The sequence below is a fragment of the Leuciscus leuciscus genome (genome assembly GCF_965113295.1).
Source record: "Leuciscus leuciscus genome assembly, chromosome: 9".
NCBI classification, from domain to species: Eukaryota; Metazoa; Chordata; class Actinopteri; order Cypriniformes; family Leuciscidae; genus Leuciscus; species Leuciscus leuciscus.
Window position 1 is genome coordinate 8,797,432 of NC_138733.1, and position 18,885 is coordinate 8,816,316.

At 41.9% G+C, this 18,885-nt stretch overlaps 1 protein-coding gene across 1 annotated transcript in view; it reads left to right on the forward strand.

The window, feature by feature from the left end:
• The window catches only part of LOC309505875 (NACHT, LRR and PYD domains-containing protein 3-like), a gene marked incomplete at its 5' end in the record, with an annotated part of 43,712 nt that overhangs the window by 10,304 nt on the left and 14,523 nt on the right, over nucleotides 1-18,885 (forward strand). The gene's annotated exons all lie outside the window — the stretch shown is intronic.

Sequence of the window (18,885 nt, forward strand, 5' to 3'; positions counted from 1 at the left end):
ACGTAGTTTGCGGACCAGACAGAAGTTGTCGGCGATTCTTCCTCCTGAAAGTCATGCAGTGTGAAACCTCCTGTCACCGATGCATCGTGCAGTGTGAACACACCAGCAACTGAATGTTACCCCAGATAGTCACGCAGTGTGAAAAGAACAGTGACCCGACTACTTTGAAAATCGTGCAGTCTGAACTCGGCTTTAATGAGGACATTTTTTTATTATTATTATACTGTTAGTATACTTTAAAATATGTGGTGAACACATATAACAATGATTTGCTATCTGAATTGTTTGTGCTGTACACAAGTCAAGTCAAATGTATTTTTATTTTATGAATTAATTAAGAAAATGTTTTTATTTCTATAGCTCATTTAAAAACAGAGTTGCACAAAAGTGCTGTACAGTAAAACAATGAGCATATAACAAGAAAGCATAAAAAGAAACCATGCAGAAATACAAAATGTAAAAACATTAAGCATAATACAATAAAAAAAATCACAATAACTATGGTTTGCCATGATTCTCATCCCAACTCACAGGATGATGCTGCAAACAAGGATTTTATTTTACTAAGAAAACATGAGAAAACTGTTTATAAAAACTGAGCGTCAATGTTCAGAAATTATAAATTATTATTATGTTTTGAACTATGCTGTGTAGCTGTATTTTCCGGTGTGTTTGTTGTCAAACTCAAAAATTAGTTTATTTTTAATGATTAAAAAATGCCATTATTTTATATTAAATGTTAATAATTGTATTTTATTGAGAAAATATTTTAGTTTGTCTTGTATATTATTTTAGTTAGATCAGATAACATTTTAAGTTGTCATATGGGCATGTTACAATGTGCCCTTCACATGTTACAATGTACCCCACCTTTGGGGCATGTTGTCACATTCACTTCCATTCTTTCGGGGTATATAGGGAAAAATGTATACACTGTATTATTAAAACAAACCACATAATTGTACTAGACATGTGGGAAAAAATACATTGAGAGAAGAAAGCAGAGGTGCACAGATAGCCTAGTCATGCCGTTTGTCACAGAACAAAGTGAAAAATGTTAGGCAAAATAAGCCAATGGTTATGCCAGCATCTCCAGTTCTATGCAAGTCTTATCGTTACTTTGACCTAATCTCTGCTCATCAACAATAATACAAAAAATGTCCCCATTAAAGTAAAAATTTCGATCTGACGAAGAGCTTCATTACATTAATAGCCACTAGGTGGCGAAATGAGTGGCGCTTACGTGCTGGCTCCTCCTCACTGGAAGCGTAGCTCCTCCTTGCTAGAGTCCCTGTAAAGCAGGGCCGGCTCTAGGTTTGGTGCCCAAGGCGAGAGTTTTTTTTATTATTTTTTTATGCGACACACCGAAGCAGTTTGTTTATATCTATGGATATAACATGGCAGCAGACGCAAAGTTACCTTTCGATGCAGCCTTAGATAGTGTTCATCTAAACCAGGAAAAGTTTAGAACTACAAAAAGTTTAGTTTTACCGTGGTAACCTGTCCATGTTCAACTTTTACCCCATCATTTAAAGCGCTAAAACCAGCTGTCAGATGTTTTCGCGCCACTCCCGGTTGCTGAGCAACGCGCGTGAGTTGGCCTGTCAGAGTGACTCAGTCGTTTTTTAGGATTGTATAATCTAGTAAAAAAAATGGACAAATACAAGCAGTGTGTGGACAGTGCACAGTAAAAGTGTACAGCGTGTGCGCAGCTTTCATAATATGATACATAGGCTACATTTAATTACCTTTTTTTTATTTTTTTATTCTGCAATTTTGCGCCCCGTCCAGCAGATGGCGCCCCAGGCGGCCGCCTGTGTCGCCTGTCGGCAAAGCCGGCCCTGCTGTAAAGTCAAAATTAAGTAGGCCTATGTGTACTGAGTTTGTCACACCACAGAAAAATGTGTTTTAAGCCACCCAGCCAAATGAATGATAAAAAAAAAGCAGCCAAGTAAATAAAATAAGCTATCTATGGAGTCAATATGATGCCACATAGTTTTGCAAAAGAATAAAGTATCGCAAAAGAAAAAAAGTTTTACAAAAAAAAAAGTATTGAGGAAAATGTGCCGTGGTCTCTGCTCTCAAACGCTGGGGGGCGTGTCCGCTGGCTGTGCTGAAACCACGCCCACTCGCGGGAAAGTTGACTCGCGGGCACGCACTGCCGATGATGGCACCAGTCGGCGCGACGGGAGGATGAAGGCCGAGGCGGGAGATAGTTGGTTTGGCCCCATTCACCAGTAACAGCGGATTATCAGTGAATCCCAGTTGTCTCCGACAAAAGTTTATAAAACTATCCTGTGTAAAATGATCACTACAGAGGCGGGTGTTGGTGGTGATCCTCGGCTCTCCATCAAGGTGGCTCTTCACAAAATGAATCCACCTCTTATTGATATGATCGTTGTTTGGAAATTTAAATAAAGACACCGATCTGTTTTGTAAGTGATCGCATCCAGGTAATACACATTTCTGTGACGAAGGCATAGCTAGCTAGCAAACTGTAGGCTGTAGTAAATAATACTGACTGTAACTCGCGATTGAACGCCGAACTAATAGGGGAGGGGGCAGACTCTGTGACTCCAGTGCGTCCTCGACAGTAGGGGCGGGGCAATCGAGACACCGTTTTAGCCCCGCCCAAAAAATCCTGAACAAAGCAACGGTGAAAAACTGTTTAACGGTCTAACTCCACAATTCAGTACTTCACAATGCACAGTCTTTGTGATGTGTTTTAGCAATACATTTCTAACATTTCTAATGTGTTTAGATTTTTTTTTTATTGCCTTTACAGGGACTTTAAACGAGGAGGAGCTAAACGTAAGCTCCACCCATTTGCTCTGCAGTGAGGACCAAATGAAATTTTGTGGAAACCTGTATTAATACCTGTGTGGAATCTTTCTACAGTATTCACTCATGACAGTAAAATAGGACATTCTAAGTCAATTTACTGCAGTATTTCCTCTCTCAGTCAGTAGAAAATGTGGTTAACACAGTCATGCTTTAAAAAAAAGAAATACAGTCATATACCGTGAAACCGGTATCATTTTGAAAAATACTGTGATATCATTTTTGGTCATACCGCCCAGCACTAACTCTAAACTCAAGCTAAACACAGTCAGAACTGAGAAATGAAGAACATGCTGGATTCATTCTTACTGTTAATTATGTTCATCTTTCTGCATTAACACTTTTTTAAAGGATTGTTTTTAATTTTGTAAAATGAAAACACACACACACACACACACACACACACACACACACACACACACACACACACACACACACACAGTAATTGCCACTCCATACATACTACATAGTACAGATCTAGTAAGTAACACAGTAAAACTAGCCTATGTTGTGAATACTGTCATTTATTAAAGCAGATTTTGCACAAGACTGAATTTTAATATGGTGCAAATAAGAGATTATTTTTCCTGATTGAATGATACTTTAGATGTTTTATGATCATGTTTTGTGACATTTTAGATCTCAGTCTAATGATCCATCAAAAATATTAATTTGTGCTTTAATTTTGAACTTTCTCTTTAATAATGGATTCACTGCTAAACTGATTTGATCTGAACTGAGAGAGTGAAGTGTGTGTCATTGTTTTCTACAGGTTGACTAATTGTGGCGTCACAGATAAAGGTTTTGCTGCTCTGACTTCAGCTCTGAGATCAAACCCTGAACACCTGAGAGAACTGAGTCTGTCATGGAATAAAATAGGAAAATCAGTGAATCTGCTGTCTGATGTACTACAGAATCCTCACTGTAAACTGGAGAAATTGTGGTAAGATCATATTTGACTCTCACACATGAATCACAGTGTAAAGTAAATTTGAAGTGTTCAGCTTCTTTCTGCTGCTGTGAGTTCAGATTATTGAGCTGTAAATGATTGAACACATGAGCTGATCCTCAATAACATGAAACTGCAGGACTGAGAGTCACACTGAAATACACACTTTCACACACAATCAACATTTCAGTCTCTTGACTTTAAACAGACTCGAGCTCAACACAGTCAGAACTGAGAAATGAAGATCATGCTGGATTCATTCTTACTGTTAATTATGTTCATCTTTCTGCATTGACGGTTTCTAAAGGATTGTTTTTAGTATTGTGAAATGAAAAAACACACACACACACACACACACACACACACACACACACACACACACACACACACACACACACACACACACACACACACACACACACACACACACACACACACACACACACACACACACACACACACACACACACACACACACACACACTAATTGACACTCCATACATATTACATAGTAAAGATCTAAGTAAGTTACATAGTACAACTAGCCTATGTTTTGAATAGTGTCATTTATTAAAGCATATTTTGCACAAGACTGACTTTTAATGTTGTGCAAATAAAATATATTTTTTCCTGATTGAATAATACTTTAGATGTTTTATGATCATGTTTTGTGACATTTTAGATCTCAATCTAATGATCCATCAAACATATTAATTTGTGCTTTAAGTTTGAACTTTGTCTTTAATAATGGATTCACTGCTAAACTGATCTGAACTGAGAGAGTGAAGTGTGTGTCATTGTTCTCTACAGGTTGAGTAAGTGTGGCGTCACAGATGAAGGTTTTGCTGCTCTGACTTCAGCTCTGAGATCAAACCCTGAACACCTGATAGATCTGGATCTGTCATTTAATCTAATAGGAGAATCAGTGAATCTGCTGTCTGATGTACTAAAGAATCCTCACTGTAAACTGGAGAAATTAGTGTAAGATCATATTTGACTCTCACACATGAATCACAATGTAAAGTATATTTGAAGTGTTCAGCCTCTTTCTGCTGCTGTGAGTTCAGATTATTGAGCTGTAAATGATTGAACATGTTTTACATCATCAATCAATGACACGTTCGGTGACGTGAGCTGCGTTACACGCGGGATTGAAATGGTGGCTACAGAAATCTCTAATGTTTATTTTGGTCATGGCTTGTCTTGAAAAACGAAGACAATGTGACGGTTGTCGTAGGAGAAGTCACACTGCAGGACTGAGAGTCAAATCTTCAGACACTGTCAGAATCTCGTCGGAGGTAAAATTGTATCGCAACGGTCATTAATCGGCTGTCGGTGAACATATCAAATAGAGCTGCACGATTAATCGCAATTAACATGAAATCGATTTTGCTAATCGCTATAATGAAATCGCAAAAGCTGCGATTATTTATTATGTGCAGCTTGTCAGTGACATACGGCTCTGATCAGTAGTAAACGCTGCTCCATCTGAAAGCACTGCGAGTCTGAGTTGCTTTTAATGTGCATTTGAAAAAGAAACACACATCAAACATCTTTCCAAACAAAAAGACAAACTAACGATCAAACACCTTCAGGTTTTGGCCTAAGATCAGAGGAAACTTTTAGGATTTGCTAAATATGTCTCAGATGGCCAAATCATTGCCAAAATCGCACAGTGTGCAGTCGGCTTAACAGTAAAACTAACCTATGTTGTGAAAACTATCATTTATGAAATCAGATTTTGCACAAGACTGAATTTTAATAAAGTGCAAATAAGAGATTATTTTTCCTGATTGAATGATACTTTAGATGTTTTATGATCATGTTTTGTGACATTTTAGTTCTCAATCTTATGATTCCTCAAACATATTAATTTGTGCTTTAAGTTTGAACTTTCTCTTTATTAATGGATTCACTACTAAACTGATCTGATCTGAACTGAGAGAGTGAAGTGTGTGTCATTGTTCTCTACAGGTTCAGTGATTGTGGCGTCACAGATGAAGGTTGTGCTGCTCTGATTTCAGCTCTGAGATCAAACCCTGAACACCTGAGAAAACTGGATCTGTCTGGGAATAAAATAGGAAAATCAGTGAATCTGCTGTCTGATGTACTACAGAATCCTCAATGTAAACTGGAGAAATTAGAGTAAGATCATATTTGACTCTCACACATGAATCACAATGTAAAGTATATTTTAAGTGTTTTGCCTCTTTCTGCTGCTGTGAGTTCAGATTATTGAGCTGTAAATGATTGAACACATGTTTTACATCATCAATCAATGACACGTTTGGTGACGTGAGCTGCGTTTCATGCGGGATTGAAATTGTGGCTACAGAAATCTCTAATGTTTATTTTGGTCATGGCTTGTCTTGAAAAACGAAGACAATGTGACGGTTGTCGAAGGAGAAGTCACACTGCAGGACTGAGAGTCAAATCTTCAGACACTGCCAGAATCTCGTCGGAGGGAAAATTGGATTGCAACGGTCATCAATCGGCTGTCGGTGAACATATCAAATAGAGCTGCACGATTAATCATAATTAACATGAAATCACGCTTAAACAGATTTAGCTTATCGCTATTATGAAATTGCAAAAGCTGAGATTATTTATTATGTGTAGCTTGTCAGTGATGTACGGCTCTGATCAGTAGTAAACGAATCAGTGGGGATATTTTGGGGATATTTTGGGGATATTTAATTTAATTTTATCAATCAATAAATTCCTCTTGAAACAAACTTTGTTGTATTATTTTAATTTAATACTGTGAAGCTGCTTTGATGCAATCTGTATTGTGAAAAGCGCTATACAAATAAACTTGACTTGACTTGACTTAAACGCTGATCTATCTGAAAGCACTGTGAGTTTGAGTCGCTTTTAATGTGCATTTGAAAAAGCAACACTTACCAAACATCTTTCCAAACATGCGAAGCATTTATGAACCTCTTGTCCAACAAAAGACAACATTTAATAAATCAAAGCATTTCAATCTTCTGTTTATTCAGCTACAGATAGTATGATGCCCATATGGATTTCCTGGAATATTGTGTGTTATCGTGCTTCTGCGGTGAGGCATATTTAGTGTGCTTGTGTGTGTGTGTGTGTGTGTGTGTGTGTGTCTGTGTGTGTGTGACGCCCTCTGGCTTTCAGATCGAGCAGCATTTACTACCGATCACTGAGCCGTACTTCACTGACAAACTGCGCATGAAATAATCACAGCCTTTACCAGATCGCGTGTGGTTTCGTTTCAATCAGTCGTGCAGCCCTAATATCAAACTAACGATCAAACACTTCAGGTTTTGGCCAAAGATCAGAGGAAACTTTTAGGATTTGCTCAGTTTGTCTCAGATGGCCAAATCGTGGCCAAAATCGCACAGTGTGCAGTCGGCTTAAGGCGAGACATGGCAGGCAAAAACATCGGGTTTTTTTTACTGGTCAGTTTTGAGATTTTTGGGATATTTGTCTTCAATAACATGTCTTCTTTCAGACTTTTGGTGAAAACAAGTCCAAAATACACATTTAGGTCTTTATTTTACTACACTTTGTCTGTTTGCGTCTGTAGATTTCTCATAAATTCAACAAAAGTTGGCGTTCTTAATCATCCTGCTGCTCCGCGATCGCTGCCTGCTCCCTGTCATCACATGCACCGCTGGAAAGCTCTCTCTCACCTGTACAATGCTGTCGGATCCAAATATGGTCATTTCCTTTTTATCAGCAACCAATCGTGAAAATAAAAGGGCTGAATGCGCAATCTCATTGGCTGATGATAAATATTTAAAGCCCGTTTTCTCAAAATGACTTCTCTCATCCGAAATCGTCTCGGGTTACTGTTGTAACCCTCGTTCCCTGAGTAGGGAACGAGACGCTGCATCGATACTCAGCGCTTTGGGGAATGCCTTCGGCATAATGCGTCTGAAGTCTGTAGTGGAACTATTCCAATCTTGATTGGTGCTGTCTCTTTCGTCACTCGTGACGTTGCATGTGACGGTGATCCGGAAGCTATAAAAGGACAACGGAACATAGCCGCGTCAGCTTTTAAAGGGTCGAAGCAAGTCGTTCTCAGGAGCGCGAAAAGTGTGGCCGAGGGATGCAGCGTAACCCGAGACGTTCCCTTTCATAAGGGAACTCCCGCTGCATCGATACTCGACGCTTTGGGGAACGAATACCCACGCCGCCACACTGAGAGACCCCGCCCTGGTGTGAAGCAATCTGGCACACTCAAGACATGAGAACTTGTGAACCTGGTGTAGAGGGCAGATCCAGACTGTAATGTTTTATGAAGGTGTGTGGGGAGGCCCAGCCAGCGACATCACAGACCTCTTGAAGAGAAACCCCTGCTAGCAAGGCTCTAGAGGATGCCACTCCTCTAGTTGAGTGAGCTTTTATCAGGAGAGGTGAAGGCAGATTGCGCACCTTGTAACCTGAAGAAATAGCCTCTACTATCCACTTGCTAATAGTCTGTTTGGAGACCGGGGAGCCCTTTTTGGATAACCCAAAACACACAAACAGCTGGTCCGACTTCCTCCAGCCCGAGGTCCTATGTACATAGGCCTCAAGAGCCCAGACCGGGCATAACAAGTGTAATTTAGCTTGATCAGCCGACACATGCGGTGGAGGATGAAAGGCCTGAAGGATTATAGACCGTGCCACATTCGTGGGCACCTTAGGCACGTAGCCAGGTCTAGGGTGGAGAATGGCTCTCACTCTGCCAGGAGCGAACTCGAGGCAAGAGGGAGCCACAGATAGCGCCTGCAGGTCGCCAACTCGTTTCAGGGAAGTAATAGCGAGCAGGAAGGCTACCTTAAAGGATAAAAATTTCTCAGACACCTTATCTAGGGGTTCGAAGGGTGCCAGGGATAACCTGATAACGGATAGCCCGTCAGAGAAACGATTCTGGAGGAACTCCAGTACTGAAGCCACTGGGCAGTTAACTGGGTCCAACTGACGTTCTCTGCACCATGAAATGAAAATTTTCCATTTAAATGCATAAAGTTTCCTCGTGGAGGGGGCTCTAGAGTTTAGAATGGTCTCAACAACCTCGGTTGAGAGACCAGAATTTGTGAATTGGTCCCCCTCAGGGGTCAATCCAGCAGCTTCTTGGGCTTCAGCCAAAGGTGAAATATCATGACCTCGGACCGAGGAGGGAGGACCATCCTGATCTGGATTTACCGCAGAAGGCCTGCCAGGAGAGCCCAGATGTTTGGAAGCCATATTCGGGCCAGTCAGTACGGGGCTACTAAGAGTAAGCTGATCCGTACTGCCGAACCCTTTTGTACTCTAGAACCCCCGGGGGCAGAACAATCGGGGAAAACATACACAGACGTGGCCTCAACCATGTCTGTATCATGATATCCAGACCCAGCGGAGCTGGAAGAGCACGGGAGAGGTGGCGCAGAAGGAGCACATCCGCGACACACCGACCTCCATCCCGGCTAAAGCCAACTTGGGGTGGAGTTTGAAATCCCCGGGCTGCAGCCCCTGCCTCGACAGGATGACTGCCCCCTCTTTGATAAGAGAGACCACCGACGTATTGTCTGTCAAAAATAGAACCTGATGGCCTCTCTGAAATTTCCTCAGACCCTGTGTTTCCAACACAGGTTCTGTTAGCAGAAACCATAACTTCCCCATGATCAGAAAACGAGGGCATATGCGCGTAACTCTGGTCATGCGGAGTGGGTTCCCTCTCAGGAAAAAACCCATTGGTCCTGAGCCACTACTACAGGGCCCCCACGTACAGCAGGCCAAAGGATAGTATGTTGAACACTGCTGCCAGCGAGCCCACTCTTTGATAAGATAATATAGTGGTGGCCTGGCCTAGCTTGATATTCATGACTATGGTCAGGAAGGTGAATGTCCGAGCTGGAGACAATTGTGCCTGCATCGTGACTATAACCTACACCGCCCCCAGGAATCGGTTTCTCTGAAGAGGCACTAGTGATTTTTCCTAGACTCTGAGCCATATTCCCGAGCACCTCACGAAACTCAGAACAACACCTCGGTGTTGAACCGTCTGCTCTAGTAGTCAATGGACGGGAATGAGGATGCCCTGAAGACTCCATGGAGCTAGGACAGTGACCATGCATTCCGAGGAGGTGCGGGGATACAATACTAGGCCGAATGGAAGAATCCAGAACTGATGTGCTTTTCCCCCAAAAGCGGATCTCGGAAACTTCCTGTGATGGGGTTAAAAGGGAATGAGGAGTTAAGGAGCTTGTGGATCTATCACAACAGACCAGTCCTCGGAGCTGGTCTGACTGACAGTCGGTATCTTGAATCTGAACCCCCTCGGAGGTTGATCCAGTACCATGAGATCCGAAACAAGGCCTAACTCCCCTCCCCTCACAGGAACTATGAAGTACCGGCTGTAGAACCCGGGCTCCCGTAACCAAGGAAGAGCCCACTTTGAGGTTTCCTGTATTAAGAGGGACTAGACTTCCTGTTCCAAGAACCGACCCTGCTCGGGGCTGGCCGACATGTGAACCACCCTTAGGCAAGGCAAGTTTATTTATATAGCACATTTCATACACAATGGCAATTCAAAGTGCTTTACATTGGAGAAATTTAAATAATTAAAAGAAATAAGAATAATTAAAACAGTTTAGAAAAATAAAATAAAATAAAATACAGTACAGTACAAACAGTCGGACGAACATGGTCTGATCTGTCTGACCCCAGCGCAACTCAAGGATGTGCTGATCACCTTTCTGATATTATTGATTTTCTCAGAGAAGAAAGAAGCAAACTCACTGCACTTGTTGTCTGAGAGCATTTCACTGGGAATCTGGCTTGGGGGGTTTGTCAGTCTCTCTACAGTAGCAAAAAGAGTGCGTGTGTTGTTTAAATTGCTGTTTATAATATTTGAGAAGAAAGTCTGTCTAGCTTTGCCTAGTTCCATATTGAAAGCATGCAGGCTGTCTTTGTAGATGTTATAATGGACTACAAGTTTTGTCTTCCGCCACATGCGCTCTGCTTTTCTGCATTGTCTTTTCATAATTTGCACTGCTGTTGAGTTTCTCCAAGGTGCTTTTTGTCTGCCACTCTTCTTCCTGACTTTAATTAACAGGAGCAATATCATCAATTACATTTTTTACTTTTGAGTTAAAAGAATCAAGGAGAAAATCAACAGAGTCAGCAGATATGCTTGGTGTTAAGGATATAGCCTTCATAAATAGTACACTAGTGTTCTCATTTAAGCATCTCTTCTTGACAGACACAGATTTAGCTTCAGTGGCAGGAGAGATCAATATATCAAAGAAAATACAGAAATGATCAGACAGTGCTACATCCTTTACAACAATCGATGAAATGTTTAGACCCTTACTGATAAGTAAATCTAGAGTGTGTCCATGATTGTGTGTGGGTCCATGTACATGCTGAGTCAGATCAAAAGTTTTTAAAACAGTTTTGATTTCTTTTGCCATATTGTTTTCTGCACTATCTATGTGAATGTTAAAATATCCAGCAATGGCAAAACAGTCAAACTCTGAGGTAATTGTTGATAACAGTTCTGTAAAGTCCTCAGCAAAGGCTGGAGAGTATTTTGGAGGCCTGTAAATAATGATAAGTAAAATGCGTGGAGCACCTTTTAACACAGTACCCAGATATTCAAAAGACGGGTAGTTCCCAAATTATATTTGCTTACATTGATAGATATCTTTAAAAAGAGCAGTTAGACCCCCACCTCTCTTAACAGCTCTGCAGGCACTAATGAAAGTAAAGTTAGGAGGGGCTGTTTCATTGAGGATTGTTGCACTGCAGCTGTCTTCTAGCCAGGTTTCATTTAGAAACATAAAGTCCAGGTTGTTTGTGGTTATTAAGTCGTTGACTAGAAGTGATTTATTTTTAAGTGAGCGAATGTTTAAAAGTGAGTGCTAACTTAACAGTCTTACTTTTTGTCCCCACAGCAATCTTAGTTTGACATGTAATAGGCACCATATTAGTTGGGTTTGCTGTACGGCTATTGAAGGCCTTAGACTTTCTATCTTGTAATAGAACAGCAATAGAGAAAGATACAGGCACACTGGGTTCCCGCTTGTTCTGTAAACATTTGAGAAAGTTACTGTTATCATAGCAGTGACCCGACACATATCACTGAGAGCTGGTATCAGTTGTTTTTGGTTCACCTCGAGCAGATGGAGGAGGGTGTGGGCCCTGGCGTTTTGGTCGAAGAGGCCGAAGAGCTCTCACAGGAGGAGGGGGTGGGCAAGCTCGGCGCGCAGGCCTTGGTGTTTGAGGTGCCTGCCGTTTTTTGTTTGGTATCTGGGGGCTTGCAGCAAAAGAGTGGGATAGTCTGGTTCCAGCATGCACCAGTTCTTCCATTTTCTGTGAGAAACACAGAAGTGGGGATGTTGGAGAGAGGGATAACGTGTCTGGTGAGAGGGGCTGTTGCTCAGGTGTTATCGGAGGCTGTAATATGCTGTCCTGGCTTCCCTGGCTTTTTTCCAGGAAGTCGTCCTTGGGTGCTGAATCTTGGAGCAGTTCTAATGTGTCTGTCTGTGGTGAGCTCTGTGGGCAGGGCTCAGCTGAGATTGAGTCCGTGAGCAGAGGTTGTTGTGGCTGAGTGGTGTTATCATTGTCCTTGTGTGATATGTCAACCGCATGTCCATTTTGCTGCTGAAGTGAAGTCCCGTGGTCATTCATACTGTTTCCAGGTGTGTGTGTGTCGTTCAGATTGACACACACTGCAGAAGTATGATTGAGGGAGAAGTAGATATTGTCCTTTAACACTCTTGAACCAAGTTTGTTTGGGTGATGGCCATCCCGATGAAATAGTTGTCTCTGACTGCAGAAAAGATTGAAGTTGTCAATGAAGTTTACTCCTTTTATATTGCAGGTTTTTTGCAGCCATGTATTAAGCCCAAGCAGCCGTGAAAACCTGTTTGTTCCTCTTGCTGGGAGTGGTCCACTGATGAATGTTTGAACTTTCAGTCTTTTAAGTGTTTCAAAAAGTTCATTGAAATCCTTCTTAAGGAGTTCTGACTGCTCTTTACGAATATCATTCTTCCCCACATGAATGATGAGTTGATTTGCAGTCTTATGTTTCATCAGAATGTTCTGAAGTTCCCTGTTTATATCAGAAGTTGTTGCTTGTGGAAGGCAGCATGTAGTTGTATCCCTGCTGCTAATGTTTCTGATTATAGAGTCCCCCACTATCAGAGTCCTGGGCTCGGCTGCGCTCTGAGCTGAGTGCCGCTGTCTGCTCAGCCTTGAGCGCCAGTTAGCATCAGTGTTAGCTACAGGCTGATTCAGTCTGGGTTCGATCATATTCATCATGTTTGGGGATTCCTCATTTACATTCATTAGTACTTCAAATCTGTTCTCAAGATGTATAGGTGTTGGTAGGAGACCAGTGTTTGCAATCCTTGTCAGAGCTGTATCTGGGGTAGAGGATGCTACTGCGGCAATATGTGAGGCTCGTGACAATCTGATGTCTCGAGTGCCTTTGGGTCTTGCTCCCTGTTTGTGCCATCGATTTGTAAGTCGATCGGCTTGTTTCTCTACCTGTCGAGGAGCACTAGTTTCATGGGACTCACCGGCTATATGCTGAGGATGTCCATGACGAAGCTTTGTTGTGTGTTCCGTCTGGTTTGGTGGTCCCGTAAGTAACTTTGTTTCAAGAACTGCAATCCTTTGTAAAAGTCTGTGGCAGTTAGTGCAGCAAGTAGATTCCAGAAGAGGCATTTTCTCTCTTATCCTTGTAGGCAGTTGTGTTTTCCTTTCCCCGGAATGTAAGCTGGTCGGGTAGAAGAATTCTGCGTTTTTGTAGTATTCCAAACTTTGTCGTTTGAGCACTGTGCTGATTTGCTGAAGTTAAAATTAGGTGATAAAAGGAGCTAAAATATAAAAATATAGAAGATATAAAAGCGATAGAGCAAAGCGCGGAGCAGTAAGCAACAGCGTCCGAACGGTAGCTGAGCAGGAACTTAGTAGATAATATTTGTATATTAGCTCCACTGTAAGCAGGACCCCCTAGGCTATATTTTGAAGACCCCTCAGGGTGTCTAAATATGCCATTATGGGGACCAGTCCCTCGAAACTGGCCTCGGCTATACATTTCCAAATGGCTTCGGTGACCTGAAGCAGCTAACTGGCAGGAACTAACCGAAATATGCTCTCTACAGACCTCCTGAGAGGCGGCGAACTCGACAGGGCCGCAACGTTTTCGGGAAGATACTGCGATTTGTGTTCGCTGGAAGCCGATGTGTCCCGAAGCGCCATCGGTGGCGGGAAGCAAACATCGATTTCCTAAGGGCTGCATAAGGGGACGAGACTCCTGTACTCGCTCTCCTGGGGGAACGCCCATAAGGGTCCGCGTGTTACGACAAGACCTCTTAGTTGAAGCCATCTTAGCCCTAGAGACAGTCCTCAGACCTGTCTTCGGTATAGAGGGCTTCATGCGAGAATGTTTCTTCTGGCCCCAAGGCTTATATGGGAGGGCACGAGAGGAAACCTTCTCAAAATATGAGGAGCTGGTGGCTGTCCCATGAGGCTGCCCCCTGGCAGCAACCCCATGAGACCTGGATTGACAACTGGGGATAGCTGATTGTCGCTCTGCCTCCTGAAACCTCTCGACAACGGTTCTTGCCGCGTCACCAAAGAGGCCAGAAGGCGAAAGGGGGGCAATCAAGAGGGAAAGCCCTGTCTTTCTCCCCGATCCCCAAGCGATTAAGCCATAAATGTCTCTCTGAGACGACTAGTGCTGCCATAGAATGGCCAATAGCACGGGCCGTCTCTTTAATAATACAGAGAGATAAGTCAGCTACTCTACGAAATTCAGTAATACCGTTGAGTGAGACCTCCCAGTTATCATCCACCTCTTTGAGGAGGTCAGCCTGGTATGCCTGTAATAACCCCATTGTGTGTAGGCATGCACCGGCTCAACCCACCACCATATATGCTTTCCCTAACAAATTCGATGTACGAGATTTGGAGGGAAGTGACTGAGCTATCAGGGGTGACGCAATGTCGGGAGAAAATATTTCGCAAAATATTCCTCAACACGAGGCATCACCTCATAACCATTCTCATTAGATTCCCTAATGGATGAGTATATACATGGGGGGAAAATAATTGAGATGAACATGGATTTTTCCACGATCTCGATACCTCAGTATGGAGATCAGTGAAAAAGGGAAGGCTCTGACACGAAGATTGTGACTGGGTCTTCAGGAAGCGCTCATCCATTTTATTTTTCTTAGTCGCTTTCTGCTTATTATATGGCCATTCAACATTTAATTTAACCACTGCCCTGGTTACAACCTCCAGCAACTCCTCAATAACGGGAATATGGGGTGGCGAATCCCCATATCCACGTGATTCAGTGTTGATAATATCTAACTCCTCGGAGCCAGATAAATCAAACGCTGTGTCTTTAACACGGTCGGAAGAAGCCACAGCGCGGGCTTCCGAACCGTGTGCGAGACCAGTGGAGCTGGTTAATAAACACTGAGAAAGGGTCGCAACCGTCTCAGTATTATATGCCAGCCCCACGTGCGAATCCCATGCATACAAGCGGCGCGCTGCCTCAACAGACGCGGGACCTGATGCACTGGGAACGCGAGCCTGATCTAATTGATCGAACAAGCTCAAACGGGAGCGGCGCTTTTTCATAGGTAGCTGAAAACAGTTTGCACAGACAGCGCCCTCGAGCACTGCCCGTGCATGCTCCACTCCCAGACAAACAACACAGAACGAGTGCGTGTCATCCTCGCTCAAATAGCGTGGGCAAGGGGATGCACACCGCCTGAGTCGTTTCTCCATATTTGCCATATATATTGAGATAGACAGACAACATCAAATAAGACAATACAGTCACACAGAACGCTTGCTGAAGACAGATAGCTGACACGGCTATGTTCCGTTGTCCTTTTATAGCTTCCGGATCACCGTCACATGCAACGTCACGAGTGACGAAAGACAGAGCACCAATCAAGATTGGAATAGTTCCACTACAGACTTCAGACAAAAGGGTAGAGTATGGATGCAGCGGGAGTTCCCTTTCGAAAGGGAACTCCACTTCAGTAGCACCTATATACACCAAACTCTCCAGTCTTGTACCTAGTTATATTATGAAGACATTTACAGAGGGATTTGTAAATATATTATTCCTAGCCTGATTTATTTAACATTTTATTCCAAAAAACATGGCGAAAATATATATTTTTTAAGGCTATTGACAGTATATTCTGATTTACAGGATAACAAAAGTAGATATCCATAAATCCCTCTGTCATTGTTTTCCCATCTAATATGTGAACACAATGAAAAAATATTTTTTAACCTGGCTTTATCCAATACTCAGATTTATGCAAAATATATGCAAATTAGCGCATATTTAATTAGATATTGCCTAATTTGCATATTTAAACATTAAATTACAGAAAACTTGTAATACATTTTTTTCTCATCTTAGAATTAGAATTAGAATTTCTTTATTGTCATTGTACACAAGATACAACGAAATTGCAGAGCTTCTGCATAAGGTGCATGGTACATAAAAATAAATAAATAAAAATATACATAATACGAAGTGATGTACAATTAAAATATTTAAGCTAAGACAAAGAATAAAGAAAAAGAACATAGAAAGAGTTGCTTGTATATATACAGTATAAGAGTAATAATAATAATAAGCCACAGTTTGTCAAAATTATTAATGCCCTAATATGAGGTAGACTTCTGGCTCTGAATGAGAATATAAAAAACTTTGCACAAAAAGTGAAGATATTTCACAGAAACACAAGACTGTTCTAGACTGAAGGTATAAAGAAATGTAGATTGCACAGAAATATAATACATAAAATACACATATTGTACTGAGTAAGATGTCAGTGCATCCGAGTATTCAGTGCATATGTGTGTTCAGTGTAATTATAGCTCTGGGGAAAAAGCTGTCCTTGAGTCTATTGGTCCTTGACTTAAAGCATCTGTAGCGCCTACCAGAGGGCAGCAATTTGAACAGGTGGGAACCAGGGTGAGAGTGGTCTTTTCCAATGTTCTAGGCTCTGCTGAGGCAGCGGGAGTTGTAAACGTCCTTCAGGGAGGGAAGAGGGCAGCCAATGATCCTCTGCGCGGTGTTAATGATCCGCTGTATTCCCTTTCTCTCTGCCTCAGTACAGCTACAGTACCATACTGAAATACAGTATGTCAGCAGGCTCTCCACTGCAGAGCGATAGAAGGTCTCCAGCAGCTTCTCCTTTAGATTGTTCTTCTTTAACACTCTCAAGAAGTGAAGGCGCTGCTGTGCCTTCTTGATGATTGCTGTAGTATTGGCTGACCATTTGAGGTCTGCTGAGATGGTTGTGCCAAGGAATTTGAATGTTTGAACCCTCTCTACGCAGTCTCCATTGATGTAGAGGGGAGCGGGGTCTGCCCTGTGCCTTCTAAAGTCGAGGATGATTTCCTTTGTTTTGGTGGTATTTAGTATCAGGTTATTGGCTGAACACCACTCTGACAATCTCAGGATCTCATTTCTATAGGCAGCCTCATCCCCCTTTGAAATTAGTCCAACCACTGTAGTATCATCTGCGAATTTGATGATGTTGTTCTGGTGATGGACTGGGCGGCAGTCATGCGTAGAGAGAGAGTACAGAATTGGGCTCAGCACGCACCCTTGAGGGGAGCCAGTGCTGAGCATGCGGGTGGAAGAGAAATGGGGACCGAGTTTAACAATCTGAGGGCGGTCCGTCAGGAAGTTCCTGATCCAATTACAGGTGAGTAAAGGAAAGCCCAGATCTGTGAGTTTGCTAAAGAGGATGTCCGGTATGATAGTATTGAAGGCTGAGCTATAATCAATAAAAAGCGCATTGTGGAGAGCTATGGCTATTGCATCCTCAGTTGATCTGTTAGCTCTATAAGCAAACTGATGTTCATCGAAGGTGAAGGGGAGGCAGGTTTTCAGGTGGTGCAACACCAGCCTCTCAAGGCACTTTGTGATGATCGGTGTAAGGGCGATAGTCATTGAGGCTATCCGTGGCTATATTTCTTTGGTATGGGGATAATTGTGGAGGATTTCAAGTAGGATGGAATTGAAGTTAAATTGTAAATTGTAATATAAAATGTACCCTATTCACCTGCAGTGTCTCGTCTTAACAGTAAAACTAACCTATGTTGTGAATAGTCTCATTTATTAAAACAGATTTTGCACAAGACTGAATTTTAATATAGTGCAAATAAGAGATAATTTTTCCTGATTGAATGATACTTTAGATGTTTTATGATAATTTTTTGGGACATTTTAGATCTCAATCTAATGATCCATCAAACATATTAATTTGTGCTTTAAGTTTGAACTTTGTCTTTAATAATGGATTCACTGCTAAACTGATCTGATCTGAACTGAGAGAGTGAAGTGTGTGTCATTGTTCTCTACAGGTTGAGTAATTGTGGCGTCACAGATGAAGGTTTTGCTGCTCTGACTTCAGCTCTGAAATTAAACCCTGAATACCTGAGAGAACTGAGTTTGTCTAAGAATAAAATAAGAAAATCAGTGAATCTGCTGTCTGATGTACTACAGAATCCTCACTGTAAACTGGAGAAATTAGAGTAAGATCATATTTGACTCTCACACATGAATCACAATGTAAAGTATATTTGAAGTGTTCAGCCTCTTTCTGCTGCTGTGAGTTCAGGTTATTGAGCTGTAAATGATTGAACACATGAGCTGATCCTCAATTACATGAACCTGCAGGACTGAGAGTCACACTGAAATACACACTTTCACACACAATCAACATTTCAGTCTCTTGACTTTAAACAGACTCGAGCTCAACACAGTCAGAACTGAGAAATGAAGAACATGCTGGATTCATTCTTACTGTTAATTATGTTCATCTTTCTGCATTGACGGTTTCTAAAGGATTGTTTTTAATTTTGTAAAATGAAAACACACACACACACACGCAGACACTAATTGACACTCCATATATATTACATAGTACAGATCTAAGTAATAGTAAAACTAACCTATGTAGTGAATAGTCTCATTTAATAAAGCAGACTGAACACAAGACTGAATTTTAATATAGTGCAAATTAGATGTTTTATGATCATGTTTTGTGACATTTTAGATCTCAATCTAATGATCCATCAAACATATT